The 12586-nt window shown below is 45.2% G+C and overlaps 1 protein-coding gene across 1 annotated transcript in view; it reads left to right on the plus strand.

The window, feature by feature from the left end:
* The first annotated feature begins 6790 nt into the window (after positions 1–6790).
* LOC121438319 (NXPE family member 4-like) overlaps positions 6791–12586 on the plus strand; it is a 246656-nt gene continuing 240860 nt past the window's right edge. The window contains exon 1 of the mRNA XM_041638607.1: positions 6791–7016. The gene's annotated coding sequence lies outside the window, so the exon portion shown is untranslated. The remainder of the gene's footprint in view (positions 7017–12586) is intronic.

A 12586-nucleotide genomic window follows, 5' to 3' on the forward strand; every position in this document is an offset into this window, starting at 1 on the left:
CTAGCTGCAGATCTTTTTCATTTTCTCAAATTGAGACATTAACTAACTGCCTGTGTTTCTCTCTCCAGCTCCTGGAAATGACCCTTCTGCTTCTGTCTCTAGGAATTTGCCTTCTCTAGGTTCAGCATCTAAGAGGAGCCAGGTAGAATTTGTTCTTTGGTGCCTGGCTTATTTGTACTGATCACAGTATCCTCTAGGATCATCCCTGTTGTAGCAGGTACCAGAGCTCCCTTCTCTTTTACTGGGTGACGTGTCGTGGCATGTATGCATCGTGTTTTGTTGATCTATTCGTCTGTCAGCAAAAGTGTGGTTTGTCTAGACAAAATGTTTTGTTATTGTGAATAATGCTGTCATAATAAGGACACATAAATATCTTCCTCTATCTTGTTTCTCATGTTATTTCTCCTTCCCCCATCCCTCACCCTCTCAGTCTTCTTTAACTGTTGCCCATGTCTCTAATTTCACCTTTAAATCAGTTCTTCCGGGAAGCCATCCTTGACCTACAGATCAATGTAGTTGCCTCTACTATGCACACCCAGGCCCCCACAATTCTTTGTAACATAGGCTACTTGCATGCTTACTCATGTTTCCCGATCAGTCGTGAACTTCCTAACAAGGGACCCTTATCTTCCTAGATCATCTTTGGATGCCAACGACCTATTAGTGTCTGAGCCATAGAAAGCCTAAAACAATTTGTGGATGTAAGAAATGTACTTGGTGGGGCTGGAGAGATGGCTCACAGGTTAAGAGCACTGGCTGCTCTTCCAGAGATCCTGAGTTCAATTCCCAACAATCACATGGTGGGTCAAACCATCTATGGTAAAATCTGGTGCTCTCTTCTGGTGTGCAGGCATACATGCAGGCAGAATGCTGTATACATAAAAAATAAATAAATAAATAAATAAATAAATAAATAAACTTGGTAATCCAAGTGATGATGAAGTAAGTGAGTGGGTGGTGTCTACAGACATAAGCAGGAGTGAAGGTTTTTGTGATACGGTTTCTCATCTAACCATGTCCCTTCTTTTTAATTTTTCAAAACGTTTGCATGTGTTGGGGAGTATGTGTGTTTTGTGTCTGTGTGTCTGTGTGTGCGTATTGAAGCCAGAGGCCAATGATAGTTGTCTTCCTCTATCAGTCCCTGTCTTTTTTGAGGCAAGATCTCTCACTGAGCCCAGAGCTCATCAATTGGCTAATCTGCCTGGCCAGGAAGGTCCAGAGATTCTCCTGTCTCCATCTCACTCTACTGCCAGTGCTAGGTTTGCAGACACTTGCCATGATGCCATGCTCCAGTCCTTTCTTCGCCACATATTATTGCATGTAATGCTAAAGCTCCAGGATGTGCAAAAGCTGCGCCCTGAGTTCCTGGACCATCCAGGTCAGTGCAGAAGGCGAGATCTTCGGGCATGGCATGGTGGGTGGAGGCAGAGCACACCGAAGCAGTGGTAAAAAGGGTGAGCACATGTCCCACGACAGGAGCACGCAGAGCTATGCTCGCTAGACTGAATGCCAATGATAGACCTACTACCTTAAAGCAGTTCAGGTTTCTCCTCTCTCATTTTTAGGTGTTAGTCCAAAACTATAGGCATTGGTAAGTCTGTATTCCTTCTGGAGGTGTCATGGGAAAATCATGTTTCTGGCTTTATCCAGCACCTAGAAGTTTCTGCATTTGTTAGTTCAAGGTCCTTTCCTCTACCTTCAAGAACACATCATTCAATCTCAGATACTCTTGTCCCATCTCGTGTGTGCATATATGTGTGTGCTTGTGTTTGTGCGAGTGTGTGTGTGTGTGTGTGTGTGTGTGTGTGTGTGTGTATACAGGTACCCATGCCACACAAGAAGAGGTCAGTCTCCAGTACTTTCCTCTGTTACTCTTCACTTTGTTTTTATTGTTTTTGATACAGGCTATCCTATTGAACTTACCTCTTACCTATTCAGTTAGACCGATTAGCCAGTGGTCCTCCGGGGATCCTCCTGTTTCATCCTCCCCGACACTAGAATGATGAGTGTATTCTACCATCCTAGATTTTATGTGGGTGCTGGGAATAGAATTCAGGTTTTCACAGATTTCACAGGAAACACGTTGTCAACTGAGCTATCTCCCCAGCCCTCTCGTCACATCTCCTCTTCACCCTGACACCTGCCATCTTCTAAGGATATTTGTGATCACATTGGACCTATCCAGGTGGCCCAAGATAATCTCCTGTTCCAGACATTTTATCTCAGCTGTGGTTCTCTTTTGTTGGGAATGCTGCCACATTCTCAGGGAATAGGATGTGGACCTTTTGGAGGGGCTGTTATTCTGACTACTACAGAGATCTGAGCCTGACTGATGAGGGCAGATGCATAGGGACAGGCTTGAGTGTCCACCTTGAACAGAATCAGGAAACTCAGTGGAAGGGTGCTTCAGATGCAGAGGGCTCTGATGTAAGCCTTGGGGGTGGGACTGGAACATTGAGACCCCAGTGGGCCGAGAGAAAAGTTTTGGTGAAGGAAATGTGGGGTGTTTTGGGAGGTACTGAGTATGCTGGTCCAGATTTCTTTGGGTTCTGACGCCAGGCAGGGCTACCAGGCAGGGCTAACAAGGTACTCTGAGAGTCATGTATATCAGCTGAGTCATTTCTTTGGAGGAGGTCCGCACCCTCAGCCAGGTCTGCCTTGGATCACCTCCCAGCATCCCCCTTTTACATGCTTCTTAACGAGCGCTAAGATAGAAAGGGAATAAATCACACCCAATCCTTATATGAGCATTTTCATTGTCATCCCCTGCAGCTGGCAGTAACAGGGAGTACATAAAAGTGACATCTAGGAGCTGGAGGGCCTTGATTCAGAGGGGTGCTCAGCCCTGAAGTTTGGTGGCCAACGTGGGCCCTACTTCTGCAAGAAAACTGCACAGCCAGCTGCTTCTAGAGAACCCAAGAGACGACAGAAGGCGTGCTAAGTCCCCAAGGATATACCTTTTGGTTCCTGTCCCCATCAGCATGTTGGAGAACAAGACCTGGCCGGGGGCAGGGAGGGGGAGCAGAATCTTCTTTTCTCTGATTTCCTCCCCTGACCCTGTCTTACGCTGGCAGATAGGACCGGTGGGGATACAGCAGCTGTTATGAAGGTCTCAGCACTTTTTGTTGCCAGAATCCCAGGCTCTGTACCACCTGGTTTGGGGCTTTGGGGAGTATTGAAGTGGGAGCAATCTAGGCCCTGGACTAAGTCATCACTTGCCCTCTAGTGTCCCTTTCTCCCCCCACCCCACTTCTCTTTAAGCAGTAGCCAGACTTCTAGGAGCTTCTCGGATCGCTGAACCCCACTTATGCTTGAGTCTGCCCAGAGGTCCACAAGGATGCCGGCATCTGATCTTTGCCGGTTAGCACCCTCGGCTCTTTTGTTGACTAGTAGTCTGAAAACAGGCAGTTAGTTAACTAATCCCAGGCCTGACGACTCCTGCCAAAGCCATTGCGTCTATCTGGTCTGGGATTAGTCTCCTAACCACAGTCACTTCTCTCCCTGCCCCTTTCCAGTTAATTCTCCCATGGCACAATTAAAACACACATCAGAGCACATCTTGTCTGTGCAGACACCCAGTAGCTCGGCTTTTCCCCTAGAACAGAATCCAGCTTTCTCCATGTAGTGGTCCAGGCTCTGCCCCACCCATCCCTTAAGTCTTACTTCCTCCTCTTCCTCCATTCCCCTTCCAAGTGTTCTTTAGCTTTCATTCGTGTTCCCACATCTGCTGGCAATAGTCTTCCCACAGATCTCAAATGGGTCCACTCCCTCCCTCCCTCAGGCCTCCTCCGGTCAGATATGTTGCCGAGGATCTCTCTAACGCCGCACCTGAAGTTCCCCTTCATTTATCTTCGGGAACCTATAGTGGTGTACCCATGTTTCTCTCTCCCGACACACACCCCATCCAGGAAGGTCAGGTCCACAGGCGTTGGTGTTCTGTTTCGTTTACCTTTATGCCCATAGTTCCTGGTCCAGGGTAGCTAGTTCATAAACTTGGTTGAATGACTAGATGAAGGGATTGTTTACATCTCAGATAATGATTAAGCCTATTATTACATGACGGGAACTGATATGTAGATAATGCTTATTCTGGGCTCCTAGAAACTCACAGCCTCCTGAACAGAGATAAGGAAATACATATAGCTTTAGCAGACTGTGATCAGTGCTATGAATGAGGTATGCATAAAGTACCATGAGAACGCAAGTGGTAAGATGGTTTTTCCTCAAGGTCTAAGGAACTATAGAGAGACAGAGATGGATTTGAACTTGAGTTGAACTCATCAGTTGAAGGGCTCTGAGTTGCCCTTAGTGCTAATTGCTGATACATCTTCAAAATTGACTATAACCACCATGGCTAAATCTGCCTGGATTTTCAAGGATTCCCACACTTCAAAAAGCTCATGGAAAGATGTCAGAGTCTAATACTAGGTCCCAGAAACCACTGGCCTCCCCAATCCTAAACAGGACCCAAGATAGGCAGCTACTGCTCTAAAGGCCTTGTCAGAAGAAACCTCTCCAAGAGCTTCCAACTGTAGTTCCTACAAGTATTGTAGTAGCTGATGGTAACCCAGGGTTCTGGCCTCTGGATACAAAGATTTGTTCAGTTGTACCAGTATAAATGCAGAGGCTGGGATGAAGTTGCCAGAGAAGGCTCTCTTGGCTGCAACTGGCTCCATGGGACTTCTCTGGGACATCCCATGCCTCATTTGAGTTGGTTCAGTTCAAACATGTTGGTCCAAGCATGCAGGTGGTATTAGTTCTCCAGCATCAAAGACATCCTTGACAGTCAGCACTTGGACTGCTCCCTGGAAGCAGCGATGCTGCAGGGAGAGGCCTCTGCTGAGGTCCATAAGCAAAAGCCATTAGGTAAAGCACCCTAGCTGCGTCTGCCTAGGAGAAAGGCTGTGCCTGTGTAGCCCTGCCTAACAGGGATGGACCCTGAAAACAGCACAAGCCCTGAACAGACGGATGCATTCACATTTACGCCTTCCATTTCCCAGGGGGTTTCACACACGTTATTTAATTTCGTTCTCACGGCGGTCCTATGAGGTGGAACAGTCATGTATTTTATTGTTTTTATTAGTATTTTTCCCATTACAGTTTATTATAGAAATTCTGGAACGCATCAGAAGGCACAATGAACACTATAAAGATCACGTGTAATCATAGCCTGTGAAGATGTATCTTTCTGCCCATCCCCCCCAAGGCGTAAAGACATAAACAATCTATACAGCTTTCTGTCTTGGTGGTGGCAGCTAAAATTGGCTCCAATTCCTATACTATTGCCCATGTAAGTATGTCTGAAAATTTCTAGATGGGCTCATAGACTCTCTTTTCTATTCCATAAAGTTCCTGAGTTGCAACCCACAGAGACTCAGGCTAAAACTGAAGCTGTTGGGAAACATGGATTATCACATTGAATAGAGCAAAAGCTGCAGATACAACCTCACAAACGACAGACACCTAAGTATCATAAACCACAGACAGTAGAGATCCTAATGTCACTTCGATTAACGGACACTTCAGGCTCCATCAATCCACTCAAGAGCCAACCCCCAGGGAGAATACCTCATCGCTCTAGAGTGTCTTACCTGTTTACAGCTTGGCCACGGATGACAGAGCACCCAACTTGACAAGGCAAGCACCGTATTCAGGGGCAGACACCATCCTTTTGGAGGTCAAATTGGATTTTAATGTATTTCCAATAATCAAGAGAACAGCAATTTGACTTCGGATTCATCTACTATCTTTTTAACCACTCATCTGTGGGGGGAGACAACTTTTAGTACATGTCTTTCTTTCTGTGGACTATACTAATTCTTTAAGTTCACTTGACTCGGAAAACTCCTACTGACCATTTTGCTTTCAGATCTCAGTTTTTATTTTATTTTTTTTACTGTGAGGCATGTTCCATGGCTGCCAATCATAACAGTGCTTTCCCTCTATTTACTTAAAAAATGTCATATTTGTCTTCTTACACAAGCAGAAAATTCCCCGAGAGCTTAACTACCCTTGTTATGCAGGACCCAGCATAGGAGAGGATTTGCCTGAAGAAGGGTAAAAGGAGAACCAGAATTGGCCTCAGAGGGAAGACATATGGTGTCGGAAAACAGGGAAGGATGTAGGTACAGAAATGAGCGTGTGCCACACACCAACAAGCCCCCACCTCAGAGCCATGGGATGAAACATCGGCACATGGTACGCGTTGGCCAATATCCATACAATAGCTTCAAGCAATTGTCTAAACTTTAAGCCTTTGCATTTGAGGAGGCTAGGCTATCCTGCAACCCTCAGTAAGCCTGTCCTACATCCCGTCAGAAGACAGAAGTGGGGCGTTGCCTCATATTTTCAGTCATCTGAAAAAAATCCAAGAATGTGGAACGCAAAGAAGAATGCATGGACTCTGACAACCTGTGCCAAAAATAAGTGCCCCACCACGTGAGGCTCTTGGATTAAATTGATTACTTTATGCCCATAGCGCTCAGCAAACTGTGTGACAGTCACCATCAGCGCGAACATGATAGGTCTTCTCAGGTAAAATGATAACAAGAGATAACATTTACAAGATGCCCCTACGTGCTAGGCACTATGTAAGCCACTTTCCATAATCAATCTCAGTTAACACCTATGCAGCATGCCGTGGCCTGCTGTGGTCAATGGCGATTGCACCCCCTCCAGGATTACTTCCTCTCCTGCAGCGGCTGGTTAAAAACTACACTTCCCAGAATGCCTTGCAGCTTATAGTCCTCGTGTGATTTTGATTCATCCATTTGGAAGTGAGAACCGGAACTCCTCATTGAGCTAAGTAGGGTGATGAGGAGTTTGAAGTGTGCTGTTCGGTTTTCTGATGCATACTCAGATGGTCTAACAGGTAGACTCTGGAGTCAGCGGTGGTAATGACAGATTCCAAATCTCTCCGTTTCCCGTGGTCTTGGATTGCTCCTGTGGTGAAGGGATCCTGCGTTCAGAAGTTTGGACAGTGGCCTCCTATTTCCCCAGCTTTCTGACTGGCAGATGTAAGTGTCTTCCTAGTTGACTGGTAAAGTGATGGCATTTTGGAACTTCTTAATATTGGCTGAGGCTAGAGTCTGTTTTCTGTGTCTTTCAACAATTGTATAAGTACCTGGTCCCCTCCCTATATTCAGCCCTTCTCTGCTTAAAGAACTTTACGTGTTCGTGTTATCTCCAGTGAAGCCCAATGCAGCCATTTTATGGGTGGAAAAACTAAGGCAGAGAATAATTCCACGCATCCTCTAAGATTGTAGGACCAGTGTGTGTGGAAATGGGATCTGAGCTCTGGAAGTTGGCTGACTTTGCTGGGTGGTTGACACCCTTTATACTTTCATCCCTAACTTCGAATCCACACTCTCTATGTGTTATAAAATATGTTAAACTCCAGAGATGTGGAAGTTATGCAATCTTTCTTCTAGCTCTCCTGCTTTGTGATGGACAGCACGGGTAACCACAAGTACATTTAAATTGCAGCGTGTCCTGTTACTGGTTTGCATGGGAAAGAGGCATGTAGTATTTGAAAGCACACAATGTAAATCAAAAGCAGGTTGTCAAAGAGCTGGCGGCTAAAGGGATTCATTTTGAAAGTTGATTGACATATGATCCAGTGGAAATATTGATAAGAACAAATGGAGGGAGCTAGGAAGAAAGGAAAGAAAGAGTTAGTAAATAGGCCGACATCCTTCCCTTTCATGGAACTCTTTGATGGGTCTCCTGGCTACCCCATAGTCCCCAGACCAGCGACTTTAAGTGACTTCGTCACATCCGTTCCCGTTTGAGACTCTAAAGAAAAAGGTAAGCCATGAGCAGGGAACTTGAAAGGAATGAGCGGCCCCACTGGAAATTCCTTTCTAGTGCTGAGCAGATAGGACTTGGTGACTGGGTCACGTGAGACCTCTGATCACTGCTGACTGAGGAAGAAAGCCCTAGAGAAGCGAATGAGATTCCCAGTAGAGGTGTAATCTGTTGGCGGAAGGAAGACCCCCGAGACGTGAACTTCTGATGAAGCTACAGGAGGAGTGGGGCCAGGCCTATGCCTCAGGAAGGAATTTCAACTGCAGGTTTGTTTCAAAACTGAGAGTGACTTGAAAGAAATACCCTCAAAGTTAGGGATAAAACCGGAGCCAAACAATCAATAATAATGAATAATTTTGGAGACAAGCTCAAAGTTTCCTGAGGGACAAACTTTTATTTTCTTTAAAGATTCACACTTCCAGGCTACAGAAACCTCTCTTTGACGTGTAGTTATTTAATCCACAAACTAGATCTCCTTGGTACCCAGATTCACAGGCTATGTGCTTTTCCCCGAGGTGATGCAAAGGTGTTGTGCCCTAATTACTGGCCAGGGAAAAATAAAAGCTCATATGAGCCTTGGGTTTATGAATCTATAGATAAAACTGGTATTGACAGTACAAATTCTACAGAAAACCAACAAGAAAAATTAATAGGAAATCATTTAAAATTTTTTATTACATTGTATATTATTTAGTTTGCTTGCATGGGTATATGTGTCTCAGAAGGCGTACACATATGAAGTCAAAAGACACAACTTTTGAGAGTTGGTTCTTTTCTTCCATCACATGGGTCCTAGGGATCAAAACTCAGGTAGTCAGGGGTTGGCAGCAGGCACCTTTTATCCACTGAGCCATCCTGCTGAGCCATATTGTCGACCTATCTAATAGGAGATCTTGAGACAAAGGTGGTATAGTAGTCAGGGTTCCCCAGAGGAGCAGAACTAATAGAATGAATCACTTTATGAATATAAAAAAGAGATTTATTAGAGAACCTTACAGACTGTGGTCCAGCTAGTCCAGCAGTGGCTGTCCACCAACAAAAAGACCAAGAGTCCAGTGGTGTTCAGTCCACAAGGCGGGATGTCTCAGCTGGTCTTCAGTATATGCCATAATCTCAAAGAAATAGGCTAACGCCAGTGAAGGGATGCACTTACCAGCAAGAGGAAAAGCAAGCAGGCAAAGAGAGAGCAGGCTTCCTTCTTCCATGACCTTTATATAGGCTGCCAGCAGGAGGTGTAGCCCAGATTAAAGGTAGAAGATCCCATCTCAGAAGATCCAGATCAAAGGTGGGTACTCCCACCTAAAATGATTTAATTAAGAACAAACCCTCACAGGTGTACTTGTACCCGGCCGCTTGGGTTTAAGTTAATTCCAGAGGTAGTCAGGTTGACAACCCAGAACGGACATTACAGATGGGCTTTGAAGATGCTTAGGTGAAATACATGTCACTGGTGGTTAGCTTCATTTTGGGGGGTTGGGGTGGAGGGGCTCAAGACAGGGTTTCTCTCTGTAGCCCTGGTTGTCCTGGCACTCTGTAGACCAGGCTGGCCTCGGACTCAGAGATCCTTCCACCTCTACCTCCTGAGCGCTGAGATCAAAGGCAGATGCCATCAACACCCGGCGACTCCATTTGTTTTAAGAAGCAGGGATCTGTGGTCCTCTGCTCTCTGTTCATCAGTTGACAGTTTCACACACTAGCCATGTATTAGTGAAAAGTTTCTCCTTCGATCACTCAACTCAGTCCAAACTGTAGAGACACGACGAGCCCCCGCTATCCATCCATAAACTATGCCATTCACTAATGTTCTGGGTTCTCAGGGCCACCAAGACATGCCAGTCACCTGACTGTGACAGCTAACAAAACATAAATGAAGTGCTTACAACTCTTTCTTCCCCTCTCCCGTCTGAGAGTAGAATGGCTTCTTCCTTGCCCTCTGTAGTTAGACTCAGTGGCTGTGCGGCTGTGTGACTAGCCAGTGGAGTATGAGGAGAAGTGACAGGTGTCACTTCCCTGCAGAAACTCTGAACGCCAATTCTTGCTTTACAGCAGGTCTCCCTTCCCTGTTCTATTGTGACTGGCAATGTTACGGTACCAGCTCCTTTGTCAGCCTGGTTCCTGGAGCCAGGTAATATAGAATCAGTTCCCTGAGACTTTTAGCAAGAGCGAGAAATAACCCTATGCTTCTGTCAGGAGCAGTGTCTGAGGTCACTTCTTACCATGGCGTAATTTAGCCTAATCTGCCTTATACAAGGCAACCCTATAAAACTAACTTTTATTGAGGCCTAACTATATCCTGAGCATTGTGATGAGGGCTTTGTATGCATTATCTCACTGAAGTCTTGTAAAAGACCATAAGGTGTGTGTGTGTGTGTGTGTGTGTGTATTATTACTTCTGTTTTATAGATGTTGAACTGGTTCCCAGAGCTAAGTTCAAACCATGCTGTTATTTAACGCTAGAATGGAATTTTAGAACCTTGTTTGCCTGGATCCAGAACCTATGGACTTAATTGCTGTCTTAGTTTAGTATGTATTTTTGTAACCAAATATCTGACCCTGGGTCTAAAATTCTAGTGGCTGGACAATGTAAACCAAGTGGTGCTGAGACCAAATGCAGTCTGGAGAGTGGTGCTAATCCCATCAGCAGGGTGGTCACACCTAGCCATGCCTCTGTTGCCTCCTGTCCTACTCAGCTTTGACTGTCAACTTGGCAGAGCCTAGAGTCACGTGAGGTAGGGGGGTCTCAACTGAGGGATTGCCCAGATGATATTGGCCTATGGGCATGTCTGTGTGCGATTTTCTTGATTACTAATTGACATAGGAGGGCCTAGCCCACCGTGGGCAGCGCCATTCCTGCACTGTATAGAAAAGCCCGCCAGCAAACAGCATTCCTCCATGGTTCCTGCCTCAGGCCCTGCTATGACAGGACTGTGACCTGGAAGCATAAGCCAAATGAATCCTCACCTCTGGTAAGCTGTTTTGGCCAGAATGTTTTATCACAGCAACAGGAAGGAGACTAGACTGACTCACTCTGGGCCCTGCCTCTTAAAGTTTATCCCTACCTTGATATCGCTCACTGGGAACCCAGCCTCTCCACACATGAATCCTTGTGCAGAAAAAAATAAAATAAAAACCATTGTTCCATATAATTTCAGGTAAAAAAAAAATTGAAATAGACTGGAAGTGCTCTGAGCGTTTTAAAAGTGGAGTGTTCAGTACCCATTAGAACTTCTTGGGAAGAGATTTATGGAAAAGTGAGAATTGCAACATGGGCAGGTGGTAGAGAGGAAAAATGGAAGCTGTAATGTTCTCTGGCCTGTTTAAAATGGAAAGGGGGAGGGAAGAGGCCTCATCTGTCTGGGTGAAATAAGGCAATACAATGGCTATGCCAAACCTGGAAATTGGTTTAGTCTACCCTTAAGAGTATCACAGTCAGAAAGGGGCGATAAGGCATTTACCCAAATTACTATCATAATTCAGGCAAGCCGGAATCCTCTGTAAACGTGTTAAGATGTACCAAAGCAAGATAAAGCAGAAGCCTCTTCTCCATGGCAGAATTGGGGCATGAACCAAGAAGCCAGCAGCAGGAGGGGCAACACAGTGACCCAGGTGCTGGACCCCTGAGCACACAGCAGCCTCCGTCCTATTCCAGAAGGTGCTGGTAGAGAAATAACCCAGACATAACTCAACTAGATTAGTGCAAGATGGCAGGAGAAATATATCTCCTGTTGCCAACAGCAATGACCAGAAGGGCTAATGGGGTAACAAAGCCATCTCAGTACATTTTTATCTGTGACATTAGTTCCATGGGATGACGCAAAACTTCTTAGTGTCCTCGGTGTGTTCAACACATGGGACAGAGTCTCGGGATCTCTCTTATCAACTTCCCAGATTCTGTTCTTGGATGTCTGGAGTATCATCCAAAACTCTTGTTTTATTGCCCAGATCCCGTGTGCTTTCAATATTGATAATCTTTGAACCTTATTTAGAAACTCGTTCCCCAATAGCATCAACGAAAACGTGTCTCTGGAACTTAAGGAAAGCCTGCAATAAAAGTAACAAAAGTGTAAGAAATAATGTGATGGGTTTTCTAAAATATATTCATATTCCTTTAAGAATTTAATGGTGAAAAAAAAAAAACGTAATTCCAAGATGGGCAAAATAAAACTGAAGTGAGGCAGTCCGTAGACTTCTAAGATTATATATGGACTTCTAAAATGTGTTGCTTCATTTATATCTTTGTTGGAGAAATCCAGATTTTCATTAGATTTTTCAAAGAAGTTGCAACTCAAAATATTTAAGATCTTTGAGTGTGCTGCTGTTGGACCTTAATTAAGGGCAGTGTGAGTGACACAAGGAGAGGGGACACCCCCAGAAAAGCGTGTGGTCCTGTGGGTTTCCGTGGAGTGCACAATACCTCCAGAGCAATGGTAGAAAACAGTGTCAGGAAAGAACAAGCTCCTACAAGGCCTTGAATGCCGGTTATTTGTAATGTAATAAGAAGCCTGTGGAGGTTTGGAGGCAGGAAAATAATGTGTGGAGTCTGTGCTTCTGGACCATAAAACCATCAGGTGTGCAGGAGGGATGGGAGAGGAGACAGAACAGTGGAGACAGCCAGCCGCAGGCCACGATTGGTCCTAACAAGAAGGCTGAATAAGTAGAAAGCTGTAAATAGAAGCAAGGCGTGTGATACACTTGACCCTGCAGCTCTTCTGTTCCACACTCAGGCTTAACCAACCATGGACCTGGGGAAAATCGTATCAGTATTGAACAAGGGCTGGAC

This window comes from Microtus oregoni, unplaced genomic scaffold (assembly GCF_018167655.1).
Source record: "Microtus oregoni isolate MIOR12 unplaced genomic scaffold, Mior012 000055F_ref0000237, whole genome shotgun sequence".
Classification (NCBI taxonomy): domain Eukaryota; kingdom Metazoa; phylum Chordata; class Mammalia; order Rodentia; family Cricetidae; genus Microtus; species Microtus oregoni.